The sequence below is a fragment of the Protopterus annectens genome, chromosome 3.part1 (genome assembly GCF_019279795.1).
Source record: "Protopterus annectens isolate FY-2018-M chromosome 3.part1, PAN1.0, whole genome shotgun sequence".
Classification (NCBI taxonomy): Eukaryota; Metazoa; Chordata; order Ceratodontiformes; family Protopteridae; genus Protopterus; species Protopterus annectens.
This window is the reverse complement of record NC_056732.1, coordinates 771432643-771458350: the sequence shown is the minus strand read 5'-3', so window position 1 is coordinate 771458350 and position 25708 is coordinate 771432643. Positions and strand designations below refer to the sequence as shown.

Genomic DNA, 25708 nt, shown 5'->3' with positions numbered 1-25708 from the left:
AAACACATAAGTGTATGTCTAAAATATTAAGCCATATGTTAGCATATGTGTTTATTGGAAAAACATGACTACCTTTGAAGTGCAAACACTTGCACACACTGTAAAGTAAATAGAATCCACTACACATAACAAAAGACACACCAGTTTCTCAGCAAATAAGCCCATAAGCAAAGACACCTCAAAACCAAATGTCCTGGTCATAGGCAACTCCGTAGTGAGACAAACAGATGTCCCCCTCACCAGACTGGACAAGGAGAAGGTCACAGTCAGCTACCTGTCAGGTGGCAGGATCTGACAAATCACGAACACACTCAGATCAGTCAACAACAATTACTGTTACAACTCTGTCATAGTGCATGTTTGGGTGAATGACTTTAGATGTACCTCTCTGAACATGAAGATAGACATGACTGAACTCTCAGATTATGTATCCCAGCAGGTATGTCCCTAGCCCTAAGCAGCATTCTACCTTCACCCAAGATGATGCCATAATATAGGCAAAAAATGATTAACTTCAACAATTAGCTTAGCTTCTGTTGTCAATACAGGGGGATTTAGAATCTTTCAGGCTGGAAAGACATGGTTCACAGATCACACTGCTTTGCCAGATATGGTCTTCATCTGTTTCCTTTAGTCTTTCAGATATTAGCAAAAGCTCTTGCCTCTCCCATAGTGCCTTTTTTAGGCAATGTCAAAACAACAACATTTCTGATGTTAAAAAATCCACTTGAGACAAACTAAAGGTTTATCTGCTTAACTCTAGGAGCCTAAACAGGAAGCTGCACCCCTGGAAGCACTCCACACCTCGGAAGATGCTGATAACTGTGCAGTGACTGAGACATGGTTCAAGGCCGCAGAGAGAACCCTGGTCTTGCAAGGCTAAAATGTCTTCCACACATTCAGACCTCAAAACGAGGGTGAAAGAACCAAAGCTGGAGGTGTAGCCATCTTCATTAAAGCCAAATGCACTTTAAGACTGGACTTTCTTGAGCTACTCTAGGTCCAACTAACTATAGGTAAAACATCCTACCACATCATTGTTAGCTACAAGTCCCCACCATGGACCAAAGAAGCATGCCTCCTACCTGGACTTACTAGAGTCACTCACCATACAGCCAAACATCTTGGTGATGGAAGACTGCAGCTATCCTTCCATCAGCTGGGCAACATACATGAGCATAAACATGCTCACCTTGAGGTCCCTGGACTTTGTCAATACCAATGCCCTGGAACAGCTAGTCTGCACCCCACAAGGGGGTCAAGTGTCCTAGACTTAGTACTCACCAACATGGCGGGGTCACTGCATACCCCCTGTGTGTTGCACTCCCTGGTAAACTCAGACCATAAATCTGTCTCATCCAAAGTAACAATCAGACCTGACACCCCTACTGGAGCAAAACAAATGAAAAATGTCTCCAAAGCAAACTATAGCCTACTAGGTGATAGTAAAAAAAAGTTTCAAACCCCCTGCTAACACAGCCAACAATGACTCCTATGCAGATGAGTACACAAATGCCCTGTATAACCATCTAATCAACTGCATAGACTTGTCTGTACCTGACTCAATCAAAATCAAGTCCTCCCAAAAAAACAGGCCATCCTGTAGGACCTTAAGTATAAAAAGGTTATATAACTAAAGAAAGAAATTGTTGTCTTAGAAATTGATGTCTAAGAACAAGAGGGAACTTACTGAGCAGAAGAAAACTACCCTCCACAGTGTGAAAATGCAAATAAGATATCTTGTAAAGTCTTCTAAACCTAGTCACAAATCTAAATTAGCATCCCTGGCTAAGGAGAATCATAATATATTCTTTAGCTACATCTCAAATGTAAAAGGGAACACCGAAGTATGTACTGAACTTACAGTGGATGGTACCTCTCATACTGAATCTGAGGAAATTGCCAACCTGCTAGCTGACAGATTTGGCACAAAATTCAACTCCTCTGTCCCCACCAGCCATACCCCAAAGCATACCTGACACCAGTCCTCTACCTAGTATTTCCAAACAGCAGGTCATATCTGTGTTCCCCAAAGCCAAAACATGGCCTCTATGGGACCAGATAACATCCCAGGCTACTTACTAAACAAGATGTAGTGGAACCACTTGGCACTCTTTTTAATGTCAGACTGAGCACTGCCTTTGTTCCAGCAGAGTGGAGAACAGCAACAGTAACTCCCTTGCACAAAGAGGGTCCATCAACCAAACCTGGAAACTATAGACCCATAAGCCTAACCAGCCTTACCTACAAGGCAATGGAAACAATCATCATGGACGTTTTCAACAAGGACACAGGCGACCTTCAAACTATTGACTTGATCATGTTTGATCTTTTAAGGGTAGATCATGCTTGTTGAACCTGATGGACGTCTTGCAGAATGTCACCAAAGCCCTGTATGAAGGCAAAAAAGTACATACTGTCTATCTTGACTTAGCAAAGGCTTTTGACACAATTCCCCACTCAGGTGTCATTGAGAAACTCTCACAGCTGGGGATTAACCCATACATCACTAGATGGGTAGCCAACTGGCTCACTGACAGAATGCTTACTATCAAAGTTGGGGATTCCACCACTACCAGTTGACCAGTTACCAGTGACATACCACAAGGGTATGTGCTGGGACATCTACTGTTTGGAATCTATTTATCAGATGTCCAGGTGAAAGAAGATAGTCAGTGGCTTACCAAGTTCACTGTTAATTGTAAACCAGGTGCAATCATTGAGACCCCAAACAATGTTAACGTATTTCAAAAGGGGCTAACGCAGAGAAATGATTGGTGGCAAAGCTTCAGACTAAAACTAAATGCAAAAAAAAAAAAAATGCAGTATTATCTCCTTTAGCAAAGAGGAAGTCCTGCAAATTACAATATTGACAGCATCCCCCTAAGCTGAAACACAGTGGTGCGAGATTTGGTAACACAGGTTGATAGCAATCTAAACTTCGATCACAATGTGTCCACAGTGCTAAAGAAAATCTTCTATGTGCACATCTCATAAGTAGGGGCATCACATACAAGACTAAGGATACTATAACTCCTCTGTACTCGACCTTCATCGGACCACTAATAGAGTACAACTCTCCCTTTTGCATGTACCTCACCAGACAACTGCAGCAACTGAAGAGACCACAGAGGTTTCTCTCCAAGAAAATTCAGGTCCTCCAAAACATGTCCTGCATGGAAAGATTGAAATCCCTGTCACTGTACTCTATATCCTACAGCCTACTGAGAGGTTACTTGTATCTGGCATACAGAGCAGTCTCTGACCCTGCCCTAATGGAAATGGTGCACATCCACAAGTCAAATGGGAAAAGAGTCACTCGCTCCAGGGATCTCAACCTAGTCTGTGACATTAACAGAACATGCTAAAGAGACACAATTTATGCTTTCTCTGATGGTGTCTACACAATCCTTCTCACCCTGCAAAATGCCCAGGATATCTCTTATGGTGATAATGTTCTTGGTCAGCGTAAAATAACCTTTCTGTGCCATAACTCCATGACATTCTGTGTAGTTGGAAACTCATCTTCCACAAGATTGTGAATGGTTTGGAACATAATGGGGTATCTTGGTGGAAGATAGATGCTTGTCTGCAGGGTGCGCCATGTGCCATACTTCTTAGGTTTTCCAATCACATAGTTTCCAGCAAAAAAAAGTAAGGATACTAAACATGCAGTTTCATGCAGTACTCACACAAGCATACTGTTTGTATCTTGTACATTATCTGGTGGAATGTATGCCAGTCCCATTATCATACAAGCCTGCAGAACAAATCCTGCATCCATAACATAAAGACTTGTTAGGATGGACTGCTGTATTTGTTGCCATATGATATGGGCTAAGGTAGAAACTGCATCCTTTTATGTGTACCTGAGGGAAGTATCTCTCAGTGGTTTTCTTTGCAGCATTCTCAAGTCACAGATTATGTACTCAGCCTACATGTGTATGTCCATACATGTGTATGTGCAAACCATCAGCCATTTCAAACAGGTTGCCAAATAACTGTCCATATGCAGACTCGCTCTTATGGCTCACAAGAGGGTCATGTAATTCATACTACCTTCAGAAGCACCATCCCGTCTGTGGATGGAGTACAGTTGTTTGCACACTGATGCTTGATTGGAAATGTGCCATCCATTATGATCAACTTTGACTACATCAGATTATTCAGGGTTTCCAAAGAAGTGAGTGATAGTACTGTCACTGTGTCCCTCACCTTCAGCAGTCTAGTCTCAAAAATTAGCACATCTCATTGGGAACTGGTCTGAGTCAAAAACATCCAATACTGCTAAGAAAGTTTGGATATTTTCTTGTATCTGTTTATGTGCATGAACAAGTGGCATGCCAATATTCCTACCACTAACAATTACTGCATCACCTCCTCATCCAGAGTCTGAATGCAGGAGTGGATGAGATGGTATGGTTGTTGTGAGGATGTGCTCACCACATTCTTCAAGTCTTCAAGTGTGCTCTAGTATCTGTCTGTAATTTTGATGTTGGGTCTAGGGCATGGTAAAAGGGGTGCTTCTGTTAAGCCTGTACACACACACACATATATATATATATATATATATATATATGTGTGTGTGTGTGTGTGTGTGTGTGTGTGTGTGTGTATCCACATCCACACATAGATGTGGCCTTGTGATTTTGTAATAGAGAGGTACTGTATATGCTACCGAGAACACTTTGTGGTGCTGTCACTCACCACAATCTTCTCCATGATTATTTCTACTTCATCTATGTTACATTGCTCTATGTCTTTCCCTCTCCTGATATTTTAGTGCCCTTGTTACATTATTGCTGTACTGTCATTTGCTGCTGTTCTGTCACAGGTATTCCAATACTACCTCATGCCTACTCAGCGTACCTGGAATCAGAAAGGTATTGTTTACCCTCCTGCTGCTGCTTTTTCACTTTATGTTTCAGTGATGTCACACACACTGTCACTTTAATGAGATTCAGTGTGGTGACCTTAGACCTCTCTTTCTTACCATGTGCAGTGCATGTTAGTCACTGTACACTACAGGGATAGATAACTTTCCAAGTATGTCTGGCCTGACTCTGCTTATTTGTCTTTCCATTTTCCTTTTAGACTAACATGGTTGTGTATACCTCACTGTGTGGAACTTTATCAGGGCTTATGCCTAAGCCAACACTTTCAAAAGGTATGCTGTGTTTTAAGGATCATAAAGGCTAATGCTACCTTTAATACTTTCTGTGCCACCATATTCCATGGTAGGAACTACTTATTCACTTTTTTTTCTTTTACTCATGCCTCAGTACCCTTTGGAAATCATTCTCATAAAGCACATTGCAGACCTTTTCAGTGAGTTTTAGTGGTGAGAAGGGCAATGGGTACCTGTTCTGTGTGATATTCTGTGAGATGCAGATCACAGATGATAACACAAGACGTCAGCAAGGGTATTGTTCACTGATAACAATTCTCATCTAATGTGGATCAATTTTTTTTAGCTTTGATTGCACAGGAGATGACAAGAACATAGAGAGCCAATAAAAAGGAACAAACAAAAATATATTTCATTCAAGACAGAGAAAGTGTCTAAATTTCTGATAAGCTATAAAACAATGTGTTCCAGCATGGGTCATTTTTATATATAGGAATATTAATTTTGTAAAGGGACAACTCAGAAAAAAAGAAATATATTTTAGAAGCTCAGATTATCCTCGAAATAAACACTGATATAAAGAAGTGAACAAAAATGAAATAAACACTGATATAAAGAAGTGAACAAAATGCATTTTGATATGCTATCAACATTTCTGAACAATAGGAAGGGAAGACGGTAACACAAGTAAAGGTGTTTTTATTAATTCATTTATACATGTATGTAAGTATGTATGTATATGTATATGTTTTTATTTATTGTTTTTGTATGTCAATATTTGACCAATTGATGTGACAGGCCATGCTGAATGTAACATCAAAAAATAAATAAATAGTACAGAGGTAGTTTACAGTAATATAGATATTATATTTAATATAACTAAGTATATTAAGTATATTGGTTCAAAGAACCATTTTAATTTGAGATTACCATCTTGATTGGGTGCCGATTTTGTATTCAAGGATTTAATTAGTATTGTTATCTCTGTCTTACAACTTACTGCCTGTGACCTAAGTTTCATCATTTATTACATAATACTATATGCATTAGTGTGCCTTGATTTTCATAATAATCGTCATGTTACCTCCATTGATAAGTATGAAACTTTCATTATAATATTTTTATTGTGACTATGATAGTTTTCCTTTTCTTTTTTTTTTTTTTTTGTGTGACATTATATTTTTATATACGTAAATCCGTATTGACCTGTGGAGAATTAGTAAATATATAACAATGCAGTGTTGTTTTCAATCACAGATGTTTACTGAGTGCTGATCTTACAAAGAAAGCCACATTTCCATTATGACATTTAGACAGGTGACCAAAAAATGTGCTGTTGTTTGACTTTCACTTTTTCTTTATTTTTATTTTGTCAAGTAACTGAAAAGCGGCATACAAAAGGTCAATCTATGATAGCATAATATGTGTATCTACACACACACACACACACACATATATATATATATATATATATGTATATATATATATATATATATATATATATATATAAACAGACAAGAAAATTCTAACTTTGTAAAAAGGGATAAGAAATGTGTAATATAATACAGTTATATCTCATACTGTCAAACTTGTATCCTTGACTGGATACTTGTCTGTGACCCCAGTGAGTATTGCTGTCTCAGGGATACTACCTGATTGCCATAGTGACCATTACCCTACATTCACCAATAGAGAAATCACCCACCTGCTAAAAAAATTAATAAAGAACTATCCAAAATATTTCAACATTCATCCTGATATACTGAATAATCTATTAAAATATGTCAGCTGGTCTCCCTGAAAACCCTACCCCTAGATGAAGCTGTCAACAAATTCAACAGTACATTCATGATACTTTAACGACTTATGCCCTACTGGAAATAATAGTGTAAAAAATACTCAGACCACCTGGTCGCCTCGTTTTACAAGAATTCTACTTTAAAAACATGACAAAGCATGGAAACAATGGTAGAAAGATAAAACCTTTCAAACCTTAAATCTGTAAAAGGAGTTATACAACCTCACCAAAAAGTAAATTCACCTAGAAAAAAAATTATTACTCTGACACACAAGATAATCGTAAAAAAATCCCAAGAAGTTCTGGAGTTCAAGTGCATAATTAAGAAAATGTTTTCAGTTTGACTATCCTTCCTCACTAACCCCCTATCTGCACTTATCCCACTCAGAAACAGCTACCAAATTAACAGCTAGTAAATTTAACACTTTCTGCATCAACCTCCCTTACCTCCAACTCCTTCCAACTATTTAATCTACCTCAAAACTCTACTAGTCCTGACATTCATGGCTTCAATCTCCACCTTGTCTCCACATCATATGTTCAACAGTTAGTAAAGAAACGTAAACCCTGTTCTCCTTTTGCTGATGATCTTCCTGCCAGGTACATAAAGCTCTCTACACACTCTGTTGCATACACAGTCTCAATTCTCATTGGCGTGTATATACAAGACGCACTTCCATGTCCCTACCCTCTGAAATACATTCTTCATTATTTTCCACCATAATGGAAGTAATTCCTCTGAAATCTCTAACTTTAGTCCAATTGCCATCTTGTGCCCCCTTTTTGAGATCATGGAAAAGTGTATTCATAAGCAACTTTTTCAGTATCTCTTGCAATATAATCTCCTAACCCCAACACAGCATGGGTTCTGACCATGCCATAGCACTACTACAGCTCTCCACAACTTTTCTGACAGCATTAATAAGGCTATAGACCACGGGAAGTTTATCTCTTCTGTTTTTCTAGGTCTCTCAAGAGTCTTTGACACAGTGTCACATGAGAAACTATTGAATCAAATATCCTGCCTGGACCTTTCCAAACCAAATCTTCTATGGTTCTGTAACTGCTTGCCTGAAAGATATCAATCTGTCAAATGGCTCGCTTCTTTCTCTTCTTTTCTCATTCTAGCTAAAATGAGTGTTCCTCAAGGCTCTATTCTCGATTTACTGCTTTTAAACATTTTTATCAGTGACCTATATACCTCCTCTCAACAAGTTTATTCAGTATGAAGGTGACTTAACTCTCATCTACATATCTGACAACCCACTACAACTTCAATCCATGACAAAAAGTGCCTTCAACTCTGCCAAACCTCTGGCACCATCAAAACCAACTTTTACTTAATCCCCAAAAAGATTAAACTACTACTGTTTTTTTTTTCCAAAATCCCTTTCCAATACTAAAAGTAACTTCCACATTACCTCTTTAAGCAATACAGCTATTGAAGTAATTACCCATAACAAATTGCTTGGAGTCAACCTAGATGACAACTTAAAGTTTGATCTGCCCATACAAAATGGTAAGAAATAACTCATCAAAAGCTAGGTCTAGTATAAAAGGGAAATAATTCCTTACTATTTGTAGTAGAATCACCCTAGCTAACACTAATTTTTTACTCTTTCTTCTCTATAGCTCACCTATTTTTGACTAGTATCCAGATTCTCTTAAATCACAACTGGAGCAATGCTATAATATAATTGTTAAATGTGCAGCTAACCTGCCGCATAAAGCCCATCATTGCTCTGCATTACATGTTCTGAACTGGTTAGAACTCCCACATCAACTAGTACCCAACTTTTTCAAACTTGTAAAATAATATATAACCTCTCTACCTGCCCTTCAGTCCCCTTAACACTTCATTACTATCTCTCAAATCATCATCTGTGCTCTCAAGACAAAAACCTGCTTGAAAACTATAAAAAAAAATAATAATAAAAGGTTGGAGAAAAGTTTATATTCAACCTGCATATCCAGCTATGGAAATCTATTCCTCATTTGTTTAATTCCTCTCTCAAATAATTTCTTACTAACTCATGGTTATGACCATTCACCTTATCCATATGTTCTATATTAACAAATATTTCACATTTTTACTAACCTAACCTCTGCATCTTTCAACACTTGCACTCTCCCCACTCATAGGGTAGACATGTATCTTTTTATTTTTTATTTCCTAGTGTAGTAGGCTATACGTCTAATATTTTATATGCTAATTGTCATATTTAATCTTTTTTATATATGTCACTAGCTGATTGTGTCCATGTATTCCACTATCAAACTGTATGTATATATATTTTTAATTACATTTGTACTAGTGATTTATTTGATGTTATTTAACTATGTGAAGCTTTTCTTCCAGAGTCTCTGCTGAAAATGTGTATTTATTACCCTGTCAGACTTTCACAGTAAACAAATATCAATAAATAAATAAATAAACAAATAAATAAGTATAAATTAAACTAGCAAACTAACTTGAATAATGGCCATTTGTAGACATAATAAAAGTATCAATAATGCATAGAAGAATTGTTACAATTATATTCCTTGCTACAGAATTTCATTAGCTTGATCACTGTCCATATACTTGGGCTTATTATTAGGTAGATTTCTATTGGCTGCTGTGAACTAGGCCCTAACTCCATTATGCACCACTTTATGTTTTTAATTAATGTGTCCCTATTGCAACATCCAGTGAATGGAGAATATTTTATTATTAAGTGATTGGTACATCCCATGCCTGACATAAAGAGTTATAGCACCTGTACGTGTATTCCATAGAGATTGTAGTCAAAGCGTTCTACTTCACACTGATAGGTTTTTTTTTTTTTTTTTTTTTGGACTCTTCTTGAGTTACCCAATCCACTTAGCCTAGTGCAAAAAAGTCATATGACTTTTGGTCACAATTGATTCTGTTTCCTTTCCTTTTCTGGAAGAGCAGAGAATAACTTTCCCCCTTTGGATGACCTCAGACCCCCTTCCATTCATGGAGCGAAAGACACTATGCTGACTGGTGACTGATCATTCTAGGTCACACTGACTGGTACACATAAGACAGGGCCCTAAATGGTGCGCCCCACCATTGACAGTGAAATGAGTGGAGTGTTCTTTGTTATCCTGCTTAAACATGCCTTTCTCCTTATTCCCACTGGTCTGTTTTGGCAAGTAATCTAATCCCATAATCTAATCACAAAAAACTGAAGCCAAACTAAGGAAACTTTCTTTTATAGCACTGGGCCCCTCCTCTCTTCTTCGGTATCTGATCACAAATCTGAAACTGACCTTGCACAGCATGATGGAGAGCACAGCCAGGGTACAAATAATCTGTGGACTCATTAGTAACATCCAGTGATCCTGAGACCATGAACTGGGCAATGTTGACAGGGAATAAACGACAGTGAAATAAGTCTTGACCTTTGTTAAATGCCCCAGGGTAAGAGAACTGGAATATCTAGCAAGCTGTCTAGAAAGATTTTATGATCAGAAGAAGTGCTGCTCAGGCACCATTTTGTTTTAACTCTACCAATAGAAATTGACGGGTGAATGTATTACTTTCACCACAAACCAATGAACAGTTGATTTCATTGATTACTTTGTTTGTCAACCAGGGTGAAATGCAGATAGAAATGGGCCTTTTTTCTTGCACGTACAAGATTAAAAAAATGCTCTTGAGTAATGTTCTTACATTGGTGTATACGGTAAATTTTTAGTCTAGAAAGTATTCTTGCATTGACTGACATCCACAAAATATGTGAACAAATAAAAAAGAAGACCCAGTGAAAGAAGAAAAGTAAAAAAGGACATCATCAGTGTATGACATGCAACAATATGGAGATTTGTAAACATGTGGGGTCAATAAAATGAGTATCAACATGTTTCTTCCCATCTATTTTATTTTTGTCCATGACTCTAGTTATGGCAATTCTCATAGCTGTGGTGCTGATGTCTCTCCCAACTATATCACTCAACCCATAGGCACTAAAAATAGGTACAAAGACTCTTGAAAATTAAGTGTCATCATCCAGTTATCTGGAAACCTAATTAGCATAAAAATGAATACCAAATAGCAAATAGATATTACTATGTCCGGTAGAACAATGAGATGGTACTCAAAAAAAGGCTTACAAAAACCATAATATGACAAAATGACTGGAAAGTATAATCATATGAACAAAGTCAGTGTAAACTGTGTAGACTTTAATGAATGATACTGAAAAAATCCGTTTCAGAAGATCATTTGCTTTTGCTTCTGAAAAAGGAAGATTTTATGTTTGGGTCCTCTTCATTTAAATTATTTGTGCCACCAGTATGCTGGTCAGATTTTCTATGTAAGAAACAATTTAAAAAAAATGTATGACAATAGCGGTGGCAGAGTATCTTGTGCAAAGGGCAAATTGAAACTGAAAGTAGTAATATACTTCCTAAAGTTGGTATACCATTTGAAGGGGTCAATCAGCTCTGAAAAACAGAATGCTATATGTTCAGTTATGAGCTCTTCTCCTAACTCATGTTCCTTATTGTAAACGAGGCCACAGCAGTTGAGGCAGTGTTGTACTCAGATAATGCATCATACAAGTAGGTCAGACAAAAGAGAGAAGTAGAAAGAAAAAACAGTAAAGGGACAGAGTGCAACAGAATGCTGCATTTGGGAGTAGTTAGGAGTAGTACTTTAATGGTACTTTTCAAATGGAAGGGAAAATGCTTCACTTGGATAAGTAGGTAATGATGCATTTTAAAAAGGTGTTACATACTTGTACAAATGTTAATTAAGCACACAGTCTTTCCCACTGGTTTACCTCTCATAATCACCTCTTAAGAAAATGTTTAGTTTTCTCTGGCTTCCTTTAGAAAGGAACAGGAATTTCAAATTTATTTCAAAAACACTGTTCTGTTCCCTTTAGTTTTAAAAGTATTCCTCTTTTAAATAAGAGTGTGACATCTCTTAAAAGGGCAGTCATTGTTTTAGTGCCCAGTTTAACCTAAATGTCCTTATTTTCTGTCATCAAAATAATAGATGCCCCCCACACTCAACATAAAGAAATGAACTGGCAGCAGTTTGGAATTTTCTTTTGATATTGGAAATGTGTGCATATGTCTTTGCAATGTGATTTTCTTCTGTTTATTTGAATTTGCACTCTGTATCATATCAGTAGCTCTTGCAATTATTCTACTAGTTTTTCAGGCATATGGTTTTCTTGGATATTTATTTCTATTGCACATCCCTGTCCTCAAAGGTGAATAATCTGTTTCATTTACTTCAGAAATGTTTAATAACATGGAAGTAGGTGATTTTTTGTTGTTCTTGATGTGGCCAACTAGTCAGCTATTGTGCCCATATTATGCTTTGGTACAAACAAAATATAATATGCCTCTCATAAAAGGGACACAGAATAACTAAAATTATCAAGTATGCCAACAAGGAGAACAAGGCTGTATATGAACTCAGGGTCACTACCAACTCTAAAGATAATAACCATAACATCTTTTTTTTTTTTTCATCCATTAGGAAACTTAGGAATTATGCCCATGTATTTATTTTACATTTATGTACTGGGATAGTCTGACTGGATACATGTCTATTTTCAGCGGGGAGAAAACTCAAAAAAAAAAATTGAACAAACTGTTACATTTTTTACAGTATAAAACAAAAAATAAAACACAAATAAAAGGATTTTTGCACAGATGTAAACAAACAAAAAAACAGATACACAAACAAATTATTACATTTTTACTCAGATGAAAAATGTTCAAGACAGTGTTTTTAAGAATGATAGGGTATTGAATGCCTAGTAGGCTAACCTAGCGATAGATCCAAGGAGACCATAGGATTTATAAGTTAAGAGACAATAAAGTGTAGGCAGAAGTCCTCCATGTGCACACAAGTGATGGTTAGAGTTAGTCTCGATTAGGACAAGGACATACCCATCGCTTAGTACTGAATAAGACATTTCTTGAATTGAGGTAAAAAGAGTTCAGATGTAAGATTAGCAGGAAGAGAATTCCAAGTTTTGCCATCAGAGTTAGCAAATAGAGATTTACTGGCTGTGCTGTTGAATTTGGGAGTTTGAACTAGCAGCCTTTCAGATGAATGAAGTGTGCTAAGGTTACTGTAGGGGGTGATGAGGTTTTTAAGTACGGGTGTATTATCTGGTTGGTACAGGATCTTGTTTGCAACTATTAACAGGGTTGGGAGGGTGGCCTAATGGTTAAGGTGCTTGCCTTGCAAGCACAAGGTGCAAGGTTTGAGTCTCACAAGGGATAATTTGCTCGGCTTAAAATGGCTCGCAAGGGCAGTTAGCGTAGTACTAACCTATGAACCTATTAGTTGGTTAACCTTAAGTAGGTTAGGCAGTTCAAGCCATCCTAGCAGATTTAGGTTATGACAATAATGAGTTCTGTAGGCTGCATCAGTAGCAAATCTAGCAATGTGATTGTAGCTGCTAGAAAGTTTAATAAAGTCAGTTTTGCTGAGGTTTGTAAATAGAGGGGAAGCATAGAGGAGGGTGGAGAGTATATGTGTATGAGCAGTTACAGTTCTGGCTAATGGCATTAGGAATGGCTTGATCCTATATGAAGCCAAGGATGATAGAATAGCTATGGGTCTATAGTTTGAAAGTTCAGTAGAGCTGCCCCCTTTATGGAGTGGGATGACATGGGATATCTTCCAGATGGAGGGAATTGATGCTTCAGTTATAGTCCTATTGATCAGGATAGTAATGGGATATGCTATGGCATCTGCAGCTTTTTGTAGATATTCTGGAGGGAGGAGATCAGTGGACAAGGTGGTAAGCTTTAGTTTTTTAAGTAATTTTCGGACCAAAGATGTGCAAACTGGCTTGAAATTAAAGGGGAGTTGGGAGCAGGCTGTAGTGGCTGGAGAATATGGGCATCCAGGGGATAATTGGTTAGCTAGGTTCTGGATGATTGTTGTAAAGAAGCTATTAAAGGTATTGGCAATTTCTGCTGGGGGGCTGCGGTTAGAATCCAAGGGGTTAGGAGTGGAGGACTGTCCTGGACTAAGGAGTTTGTTTATACCTGCCCAAAACTTTTGTGGTTTGTTTTGGTGCTTTTCTTGTAGATGACAGTAATATTTTTTCTTGTCTAATGCGGTGGATTTTTTGTTTCACTTTTTAGCTGTCTATATCTAAGTTGATCTATGGGGTTTTTTGTGGTCCTCAAAGTGGCCCAAGCCCTATATCTAAGTAGCATTTTATGTCTGGTTTCTTTTGTGAGCCAAGGAGCAACTTTGTTTTGGTTCTAATACTCCGTGCTAGTGCATGGATGTCAAGGATGGATAGGAATTTGGTATTAAAGTGATTTACTGCTTCTTCAAGTGGTATTTGTTTCAGAACTGACCAATTGCAAGATTTGAGTTCATTTTAGAAATTTGTGCAGTTGAAATTCTTATTGTTCCTTATTGCTTTATAAATGGACTGGTTGTGGATATCAGCGTTTTGCCTGATTAAATAGGTGAGGAGGTGATCACTTACATCATCAGGCAGAGTCCCTCTGTTGTATTTCAGGGGATGGGTGTTAACAAAAATCCAATCCAGAATACTTGCTTTATGATCCTAGTGGGGGAGGATATGACAATGTGACAATCCATAAAGGTTTATGTGGTAAGTGGGGGGTTCAGAGGAACACATGTTCCAGTCTATGTTGAAGTCCCCAAGTACAATGGTTTCTTGGGGGTAATAGTATATATTCAAGGGTGTTTATGTTATTGCCTGGGGAATATACACACAGACAAGATTTATACATTTGCTCTTATTAATGTGGAGCTTAGTGATAAGATTTTCAGCATTGCCAAACAGGGATGATTGTAGGACATTATTGGATACTTCAGGCATGGATTTGTGCAGAACAGCTACCCCATCTCCATTTCTATTGGTTCAATCAAGCTTTAGGATTTTATAGCCTGGTGGAATAACTTCTTTATCTGAACTAGAAGGTTTTAGACAGGTTTGGGGTTTGTCTAAGATTTGTGTAGTAGTGAGACAGTTAATAAAGGACCTAGAGCCAGTGGATGAGGATGGGCCAGGATTCGGGTGGATATCTCCATCCATTGTCAAGTTGCATTGTAATCTGATTGTGAGCTTCCAGATTTTAATTAATAGACTTTGGTATCTTTTGGTTTTAGGGTTGGCATATCTTGTTCTAATGGGATGCTGATACCTAGTAAGTAAGGAGTTAGATGGTAGGGATGTATTAAGTGTTCAAGTTTGTGTGGAGCTATAAAAGTGGAGGTTTGGCCTTTTGGGTAGAGGAAACCTGGGTATGTATTATATTCATTGGCAGTAAGAAGATATGGGAAATGCAGAAAGGGTAGCAGAGAGTGCAGTGGTAGTATTTTAAGTGGTGTCATTGCAAATAACATTGGGATTATTGAGATTGACTTGCCCCCAGTTTAAACTTTTTAAGATAGGATAGAAAGGTCAAGTACTGGAGAGCCTGGGTATGTATTATATTCATTGGCAGTAAGAAGATATGGGAAAAGCAGAAAGGGTAGCAGAGAGTGCAGTGGTAGTAGTTTAAGTGGTTTCATTGCAAATAACATTGGGATTATTGAGATTGACTTGTTCCCAGTTTAAACTTTTTAAGATAGGATAGAAAGGTTAAGTACTGGAGAGCCTATTGATGATTTGGATATAGCTGATTGGTTGAAGAAAGAGGGGATGTGGTTGAAGAAGTATATATTTAGCACCACTGGGGGTAGGTGGAATTTGGGGACAGGGTGGGGTGTGGAGCAAGCCCAAGCTCAGCAAGGGTGAGCGGAGCAGGGCCAAACCAGACCACGAGGTAGTAAGGGTCTGTGTATACTGCATGAGTGCACTGGAGCTAAAAGTTGGTTCTTTTTTTACTTTCTATAAAATTCCTCTCCTCCTTTTTATAACAATTTGTCTAAAGAGTTGCATTTGTTACATTTTATAGTTTTATGGCAAAGAGAGTAAATTTCACTTTTATGCCCTGGTAAGACATTTAGCGTTCAAGAGCTCACACCTAAATCATTAAGCTTTCTTGAGCAGTTTCCACTGAGGTACTCTTTAATGGGTAGTAAGGGACATAGTAAGCCAAATCAGGTAGCAAAGGTTTTCTAAGATATTGATTGGAAGGGAGCTATTAGTGCTTCAGACCCAGTCTGGGTTTATGAAATCTAAAATGGTGCCTGCCACAGGTAATATTTATTAACTTTGGGATTGGCTTAAGGTAATAAACAGGGAAGGGGGAGGGGGAAACCAGAGTGTGGGCTGGAAGTTCTTTTGTACTGATGTTAATGAGCCAAGATCCAGGCAAAGACAAGTTTGTGTTTAAGAAAAACAATCAAAACTGACCAAGAACTTCTGTGAAGCTGTAACTCATTTCTTAACAATTTATCAGGTGGAAAAACAGCATAACCTTGTATCTGTAGGCTACTGTGCTCTCAATTAAATTAAACACACACAGTGTTTGATCAGTTATGGATACTATTTGCTAATAGAAGGGCATAAAAGAGACATGGAAGATGAGTGTTTGTGTGTGTGTGTGTGGGGGGGGGGGGGCTGCTTACAAGCCAAAGCAGAGTGCTCTCTCCAGGGGATAATGAATATTAGCTCAAATAGGTAGACACATACTCAAAGTTAACTTTAGCTGTTTGTGTTTGCAGACAGTTCAGACCCAGACTGCGCTTTTCATATAACAATGTATCCACCAGCCAGATTAAAGATATAGGCGTTATTGCAACTGATTACTTAGAGTGGTGGTAGGTCTAGAAAAGAAGAGTATAGAGAGGAGTAAACACTTTTGAGATGATAAAGATACATTATAAAGACTACAAAACAAACTGAGCAAATAGCTACTGCATACAGGAAAATATGTCTTGAATCAACTACTAGTATATGCAGATACTGAGCCAACTGGATAACACATTAGTGAGAAGGGACCTCAGCTGACAGGTATGCAGTCACAGATAAAATATAGCGAGCAGCACTCTGTCCTGGGTCTGTAATGTGATTCTATCCCCCACTTACATCACAATTATATAGATATCATTAGACACCAGTATGAGCTGTCTACACACAGCTACTTACACCACAATTATATAGCTATCATTAGACACCAGTATGAGCTGTCTATGCACAGCCACTTACACCACAATTATATAGATATTATTAGACACCAGTATGAGCTGTCTATGCACAGCCAGTTACACCACAATTATATAGCTATCATTAGACACCAGTATGAGCTGTCTACGCACAGCCAGTTACACCACAATTATATAGATATCATTAGACACCAGTATGAGCTGTCTACGCACAGCCACTTACACCACAATTATATAGATATCATTAGACACTGGTATGAGCTGTCTATGCACAGCCAGTTACACCACAATTTTATAGATATCATTAGACACCGGAATGAGCTGTCTACGCACAGCCACTTACACCACAATTATATAGATATCATTAGACACCAGAATGAGCTGTCTACGCACAGCCACTTACACCACAATTATATAGATATCATTAGACACCAGAATGAGCTGTCTACGCACAGCCACTTACACCACAATTATATAGATATCATTAGACACCAGTATGAGCTGTCTATGCAGAGCCACTTACACCACAATTATATAGATATCATTAGACACCAGTATGAGCTGTCTCCGCAAAGCACATATACAGGAATACTATTAGCTAACAAAGTGCAACTATGCATATAGCACATACTAATATACTAAACAACTTGGTGAAGACAAACACATGCTAGCATGCCATAGTATCCTCCAGTCACACAGCATAAATCATATTAGATGTCTGTGGAACACAATTCAACATAAATAAGCATAGACAGTTGTAAAACACTTAGTGGAGATTGATAAAAAAATATATTGATGACCAGCAGTACCTGGAACCAAACCTGGATGAGGGCATGACAGTTCATACTACTTTCTTTGACCTTGCCAAGACCTTTGACAGTTTTGCACATACTGGTATCAGGCATAAACTCACTCAGTTGAACATAAACGCATATGTAGTCTTCTCTATTCTCATACAGACAAAGGAGGGTCACTTGTTTTCCACAGGTCTGTGACGTGGATCTACTTATCATCGATATCTACGTCTCAGAAGTGAAAGCAGATTTCAAGGGACTGTGAATAACTAAGTTTGCTGAAAACTGCAAATTGAGTGCAACTGTTAAACTCTAATAGGTCATTGAGATTGTCTTGTAGGGCTTTGAGCAGACAAAGTTTGGTGTTTAATCACAGACTTACACTGAATGCAAAACAACTTGATATAATTACCCTTAGGAAATACACCACCCCTCCTATTCTCACATTGTGGATATCCCTCTTAAAGCAGTTAAATTACTTGGGTACCTGTGTCGATTACAGTCACACTTTAGATGATCATCTTTTAGTTGTGGTTAGGAAGTCTTTCTACTTTGTTGTGATGATTTGTAAAGAAATCTCCTCTAAGTCCCCAGCAGTCTTGGCTCCTCTATAATCTTTCCTTATTTGACCTTTCCTTGAATGCAGTACCTGGTTTGGACTGTACCTCATGAATCAACTTGTCAAACATGAGAGATAGCAAAGATTTCTGACCAAGAAGTTTTCTGGACTAAGCAATCTGAGCTAACCCAAAAGACAAAAAACTCTATACATCTTTTCTGTCTCATATAGACTCCCAAAGGGAGATATCAGTTAAGACCTTCGAGCACTGAATGCCCCTACCATTTCTGAGCACGTCCACCTATGCGGAATAAATGATCTGTCTAACACACATGCAAAAACCTCTGTTGTAAGATCAGCAACACCTACTGGCATGACCGATTCATTCCCTGCCTTTAGAATAAACCCCTGTCGTACAACAAAGTAACAATATAGCAACATTTTATAGCAGAATTGACTGGATAAAATATCAATGACTCCTGAATGTAGAAATAATATTCTTATCAGACTTTACTGTATACCTTTAGCAGCATAGGGTGTCATTGCTGAGTTTCTCTATGGCCCCATGTCCGTAAGCCTTATATAAATACCTGAACTGCATTTACGGTTTGGATATATCCATTACTTTTTTTTATTTTGTTGCACTTTAAAGTTTGTTTTATTGCAAAGTTATTATTTTTTTTTTCTGTTTTGTTGGTTAGGGTCAATTAGGAAACTTTCCTTGTGCATTCATTGATTGAATAAAAATTAGATCTAGCTAATTAGTGAGAGAGAAACTGAGAAACTTTTTTCTTTTTTTTATTTAAGGTATTCTCCTACATTCCTATCCATCTATAAGAGCTCTGAGTTTACAACTGTTGCTTGACTACATTGATTGTTTAATGTTTCCCTACCCACCTACACAACTCTTGTGCTTTTAAACTCAGTGGCTTTTTAGCTGCCCACCCTCAGTGTAAATTTGGAAGCCTCTGCTAGTATAAATTCTACTTAGCACTGATAGCTCAAACTGAAAAGGCACTCCTATTAGACTATTAAAGCTTGTGTTAGCCTTTGTGCAATGTCATTTCATTAAGTAAGTGCATACTACAGTATTCCGAGTGTCAATGTAAAGTCTGCATTGTTCTTTTATGAATGTTTTCCTTTTTTAACCAAAAGTCAACTGTTTGAATTCATAACTTTGCTGGGACCTTAGTCTTATAGTATCCACCACAACTGTGGGAGAATTGTGAGCTGCTGCAGGATCTGAGCCTCATTTTTTTTCTGCTTGATTTTTACCTCTCACAGGACCTTACTTTTGTTGCATTACTCAGAATAGTGAGAAAATTGTAAATTGCTACAGGATTGAGAACTCGTTTATTACATTTCCTTTCTAGTCTTACTTTTTGCATTTTACTTATTCTGAAAACGTTAGCCTTGTAGTATCACTCACAATAGAAAGAACAGTGTGAATTTCTGCAGGATATGAAATTTATGTATGCATTTTTATTGCATATTTTAATGTTAGTTATTGGATTCCTCTCTATCTCATACCTTATAACCTGTGATGAGCTGTGCAGCAGTAGTTTGCAGTTCCATGTATAGACATAGGCATGTAGAGTATTAATTGTCCATGTAAGACTTTCTCTGCTATTAGCTCAAGTATCTAGCTGAGTGTAAAGCAGGTAGTTTGCCCACTGAGAAGCATTACCCCAAGAGTGTTTTTTTAGATCAATCCTAGACTTCTCTCCTAGACCATCAACTCCCATTTTAGTTATTTACAAACTCTTCTTACACTGCCCCATGTAGATCACAAAAATGAGGATCTGCAGCCATGGAAATGCACTTCTTTACCACATCTGTAGCCAGCCTGGTGGAAATGGGTATCCTGAGACAATGTAGCAATTGTCTCATGTTTAGTGGCAACCACGTTATTCTTAAACAGACAGAAACAGTATGCAAGAGATGTAACTACACTAAGTCCTTGGAGGCAACACTCTTGCATATTGACAGTGATATCCCCAAACAGGTTGTCAGTGACACACACATAGTACTCCTACTATGAATCAGACACATAAACTGATATATGCTGAGGGTCTTAAATGCAATCTACCCAAACCTTAAAGGCTTCTTAGATGTTGTCCTCAGCAACTTTCCAAACACTCTACTTCCAAGGGCACAATTAACCACATCTCACAATGTCTAATCCTGTAAGCCCTTAAAACAAACTACCCAACAAACTAGTATATTGGTCATTGGAAACTTTATTGTGAGACAAACTGATGCCCCACTCACCAGGCTGAGCAAGGAGACTGTCATGGTCAGTTGCCTATCAGTGGCATGGTCCCACCAGATTATACATACAGTTAGGGCAATAAACCACAAGTGGCAGTATGACTCTATCATAGTCTTTGTTGGTGTTAAAGACCTGAGACATACATCCCTGGACTATATGACAGAGTTTTCAGATTATAGGTTCATAGGTAGGTACTAGGCTATCTACCCCAGGGCATTTATAAGCCTAGCCAGAGTGTGTCGGCTTTCGCCGCCCCATTGATTAATTAACTGAGCCTCTGTCAAGCAGAGCCAATGAAGTGATCCCAGGGGTGTACTTTCTGTTACCCATCCACTCGTCAAGGCTTCTCTTGAAGAGTGTTAGTGAGGGGCTCTGCCTAATGTAGTTAGGAATTTTGTTCCAAAGCATGGGGAGTCTCTATGACAGGAATCTATCCCTCCAGCATGTTCTATTTATTGTTGTGGTGAGGTTTAGCTGAATAGAGCACGTGGCTCGCAGTGACTTGAATTTCTTTAGGTGGAGCATGTCCATCAATTCTGAGTTGGATATGGCTTTGTAATTCAGGCAGAGATCACCTCTGAGTAAACGATATGCCACTGAGTACAGCCGGAGTGTTTTCAGTTGGGCTGCATAGGACATATGTTTGAGGCCAGTAATCCTCTTGGTGAGGTGCGTTTGTGGTATTTCAAGCAGTTGGAAGTTTCTTGTGAGGTACATCCCAAATGGGGTATTGTACTATATGATGGGTCTGATGAGTGACAAGTAGAGGGGCACTATAACCTCTTTATTTCTAGATGCAAACCCCTTAGTAATTAGATGGGCCACATAGAAGGATTTCCTAACTACTTTGGCAATATAATTGTCAAAGGAGAGATTACTATCTACCTGGGTCCCCAGATCTCTTATTATCTCTTCTGTATTAAGGGGGCTGCTGCCTATGTGGTAATTCGTGGGTGTTTTGTTTTTCCCAAACGGGATGACTATGCATTTTTTGGCATTTAGCTTGAGGTCATGACTTTGACACCAGGTGTCTGTCTCAGTAAGGCCTGGTCCCAGGCAGGTATGAGCCTAGCAGTGAGCAGCATTCTTCCTTCTCCAAGGATGATACGAAAATATAAAGAGAAGTTGACTTAGTTCTAGTGTCATTCTAGGATGGTCCAATATTCATTGGCTTGGGAGGACATGATTGTCATATCTGCTTTGCTAGGAATGGTCTGCACCTGTCCATAGTAGGCTTTTGGATATTGGCTAAAAAATTACCCACTTGTGTAATGCCTTTTTTAGGCAATGCCAACCTGATAACCCATCTGATCTAGTAAATTCTACTCAAGAAAAACTAAAGGTGTTACTACTCAATGTTAGGAATCTCAACAAGAAGCTCCACTCCCTGGAGGTGTTCCTCAGTCTTGATAGTGTTGATATCTGTGCAGTTACTGAGAAATGGTTTAAAGCTATGAAAGGTACCCTGGCAGTGTAAGGCTATAATGCCTTCCACTCCTACAGACCAGCTACTGCAAACAAGAAGGGACAAGAAGTGGAGTTGTGTCAATCTACATAAATGTAAGTACACCTTAAGAGTGGTCAGATAATAGGACACACTTGAGCTACTCCATGTCCAACTAGCTTAAGTGCCATGCTGTATCCTTGCTAGTTGTAGGTCCCCATCTATGACTCAAGATAACCACACCATGTACTTGAATGTACTGGAGTCACTCAGCATTCAGCCCAAAACTGTATTCACAGAGGATTTCAACTATCCCACCATAAACCAGGATGCAAACATAACCACTAAAATGCAGACTCAAAGATTCCCAGATATTGTCAATGCAAACATCCTGGGGCAGTTAGTCTGCACACCTACAAAGGATGCACATATTCTTGATCTGGTAGAACTAAGAGGGAATGTGAACCCCCCAACCCCCCCCCCCCCATGTAATGTCTTCACCAGTCAGATCAGATCACACTCTTGAAAAATAAATGTAAACCCCAAACTCCCAGCAAACCATAAAACTTTAATAACTTTTCCAGTACTAACTACCTCCTATTAAGCCATGGCATAGCTAAATTTCAAGACCCTCAAACTCAGAGAAATGTGGCCTATGCAGAAGGGTTTACAGAATCCCTATACAAGCATGTAAATAACTGTATAGAAACAGCAGTACCAAACTGAAATAAACTTAGGATGAACACTAAAAACAAGACCCCTTGATATAAACACCCCAGTATAAATAAGTTGTACAACAAAATAAAGAAAATCTTGCCCCAAAATAGGAAGAGCTATGTTCAAAAGGTAAATTAATTCCACATCACTCTTGATAAGAAATCAGGGCACTAATCAAGTTCATCGAAGTCCAACTTTGATGCAAAAATAGCCTCCCAGGCTAAGGAAAACCATAAGGGATTTTTCAGTTATGTAAGCAACCCTAAGGGGCATAACGAACAGAGTGCTGAACTAATAGTAAATGTAAACAAAACTTCCTATGCTGAGCAGGAAGCTTGTAACAAATTTGCTGTTTGATAAATTTAGCGCCATTTTCATCCCTCTCTCATCCCCAGTTGATCCTCAGGAAATGCACTCTATCATTTCTCCCAAACTATCACGGAAAAACAGATCCTCGATACACTCTCCAAAGCTAAACATGCTGCATAGGTTCATAGGTTCATAAATGTGTACTAGTCTAATGTCCCTGGATCCTTTACAAGCCTAGCCCATAGGATTACCCTGGCATCATGCCACCTGACCTTAGTTCCCAGTGCCTCTTTCGAGTAGAGCCACTGGAGTGATCCCCAGGGTGAATTTTCTATTTCCCATCCACTCATCAAGATCTCTAATAAAGAGGGCCAGTGAGGTGCTCTGTTTGACATGTATGGGAAGTCTATTCCATAGCATGGTCAGTCTCTGGGTTATGAACCTGTCCCTCCAGCACGTTCTGTTGATTGTGGTAATGAGGTTGAGGTCTCTGGAGCATGTGGTACAGAGGGATTGGAATTTCTTTAGATATAGCATTTCTGACAGAGCTGGGTCAGACATGGCTTCGTAAGTCAAGCAGAGATTGCCTCTAAGTAGGCAATATGAGACAGAGAATAGCTGGAGTTTTTTGAGTCTGTCCATATAGGACAAGTGTTTAAGGCCTAGGATCCTCTTTGTGAAGTACTTTTGTGGCCTCTCCAGTTCTTGCAGGTGTCTGGTGATGTACATGCCAAATGGTGCATTGTACTCATTGACTAGCCTAATGAGGGAAGAGTAGAGGGAGACAATGACCTCTTTCTTCTTGGATGCAAAACCCTTAGTAATGAGATGTGCCACATAGAATGACTTTCTGACCAAAGTGGCAATGTGGTGGTCAAAAGAGAGGTTGCTGTCAACCTGTGTTCCCATATCTCTTATAATGCCTTCCGTACTCAGTGGACTACCATGGCTGTGGTAATTCATGGGAACTGTTTTTTTTCCAAAGGAGATGATGACACATTTTTTGACATTGAGCTTAACTCCATGGTTCTGACACCAGTCGTTGGTCTCAGTGGGGCCTTTCTGTAAGATGTCAACATCACTTGGGGAGTTAATAATGGCTCCCATCTTGCAATTGTCTGGGAACGTTGTCAGCCAGAGTCCCTTTGTGTTGGCCTGGTTTTCTGAGAAGCAGATAACCAACAGGAGAGGACCCAGGTCCGATTCCTGTGGGACTCCACTTGTGAGTGGATGGCAATCTGACTTGGAGTCAGCTACTTTCACACTGTGGGTTCTACTTGTGAACCAGTTTGCAACCCACCTAGTGATACAGGGGTTGATGCCTAGCTTAGTAAGTTTTTCTATGACTCCTGAGTGGGGAATGGTATCAAAGGCCTTGGCCAGATCAAGGTAGGCTATGTGAAACACCTTGCCTTCATCCACAGCCAAGTTGAGCAGGCATGATCTACACTTCACAAAACCAAACTGTGTGAAATCCAGAGTTTGAAGATTCCCTATATCCTTGTTTATTAGGTCCATGATGATGCGTTCCATAGCTTTGCATATCAGACTTGTCAGGCTAATGGGGGGATAGTTCCCAGGGTCTGTAGTCACTCCTTCATTGTGGAGAGTTATGACTATATCAGTGCTCCATTCTGTAGGGACAAAGCCTGAGGTGAGGCTGTGATTGAACAAGACACACAGGTGAGGTGCCAGTTCACTCTGTAGCTCATGTAGAACACAGCCAGGGGATATTGTCAGGTCCCATAGAAGCTATATTCTTGGCCTTGGACAGTGCTGTTTTAACCTGTGCAGCAGTAATACTGGGTGCCTGGCAATCTACTAGTATTGTGATTGGTCCTTTGGGGGGGAGGGGTAAAGTTGGCAGTGAATCTGTTGGCCATTTTATTGGCAATATCTATTGGCTCAGTATAAGAGGTACTATTGTGCAGTACCTCAGAGCAAAGCTGGGTATTGCTGTAGAAATTCTTTACATAACTATAGAAGGCCTTGTAGTTGTCTTCACTATCTGCTGCAATTCTGTTTTCATAGCTAGCTTTAGAGGATTTGATGAGGGATCTCAACTTTTTGTTGAGGCTGATAAAGGAGTTCTTCCAGTCTTGGGACTTTACCATATTCCACATTAGTTTCCTCCTCCTTCTGTTGTAGAGTTTGTTTATGGCAGGGGACCACCAGATTGCCTTCCTTTTTTTTGGAGAAGAGCATCTTGGTTCTATTGGGCATGGGGAGATCCATGCATTTGTGTACATGTTCGTACAGTGCATTGGTGTATGATTTGGCAGTCATGCAACTATTTTCCATTTGCATGGGTGCCATGAAGTTAGCCACCTCTGTTTTTAGGAGCCCAAAGTTAGCTTTGGAGAAGTTTTTCATGGTGGTTACCTTTGTGGGGTGGGGGATTTCCAAGGTGATTAGTTTGTGGTCAGATCTAACCAGGGAGGAGTTGACTACTGGTGTAGAGCAGTGGTCGTCCATGTTCGTAATAACCAGGTCAAGGATGTTGCTACCTCTAGTGGGGGTAAGAATGAGCTAGTACAGGGTATTGGAATTAATGAATTCCAGGAAACATTGGGCAGGTGTATTGGTACATGAGTAGTTTTCTCAGT

At 38.9% G+C, this 25708-nt stretch overlaps 1 protein-coding gene across 1 annotated transcript in view; it reads left to right on the top strand.

Annotated features, from left to right (window-relative positions):
* The window catches only part of LOC122797720 (CUB and sushi domain-containing protein 3), a 5249173-nt gene that overhangs the window by 898482 nt on the left and 4324983 nt on the right, over nucleotides 1–25708 (top strand). The window lies entirely within an intron of this gene.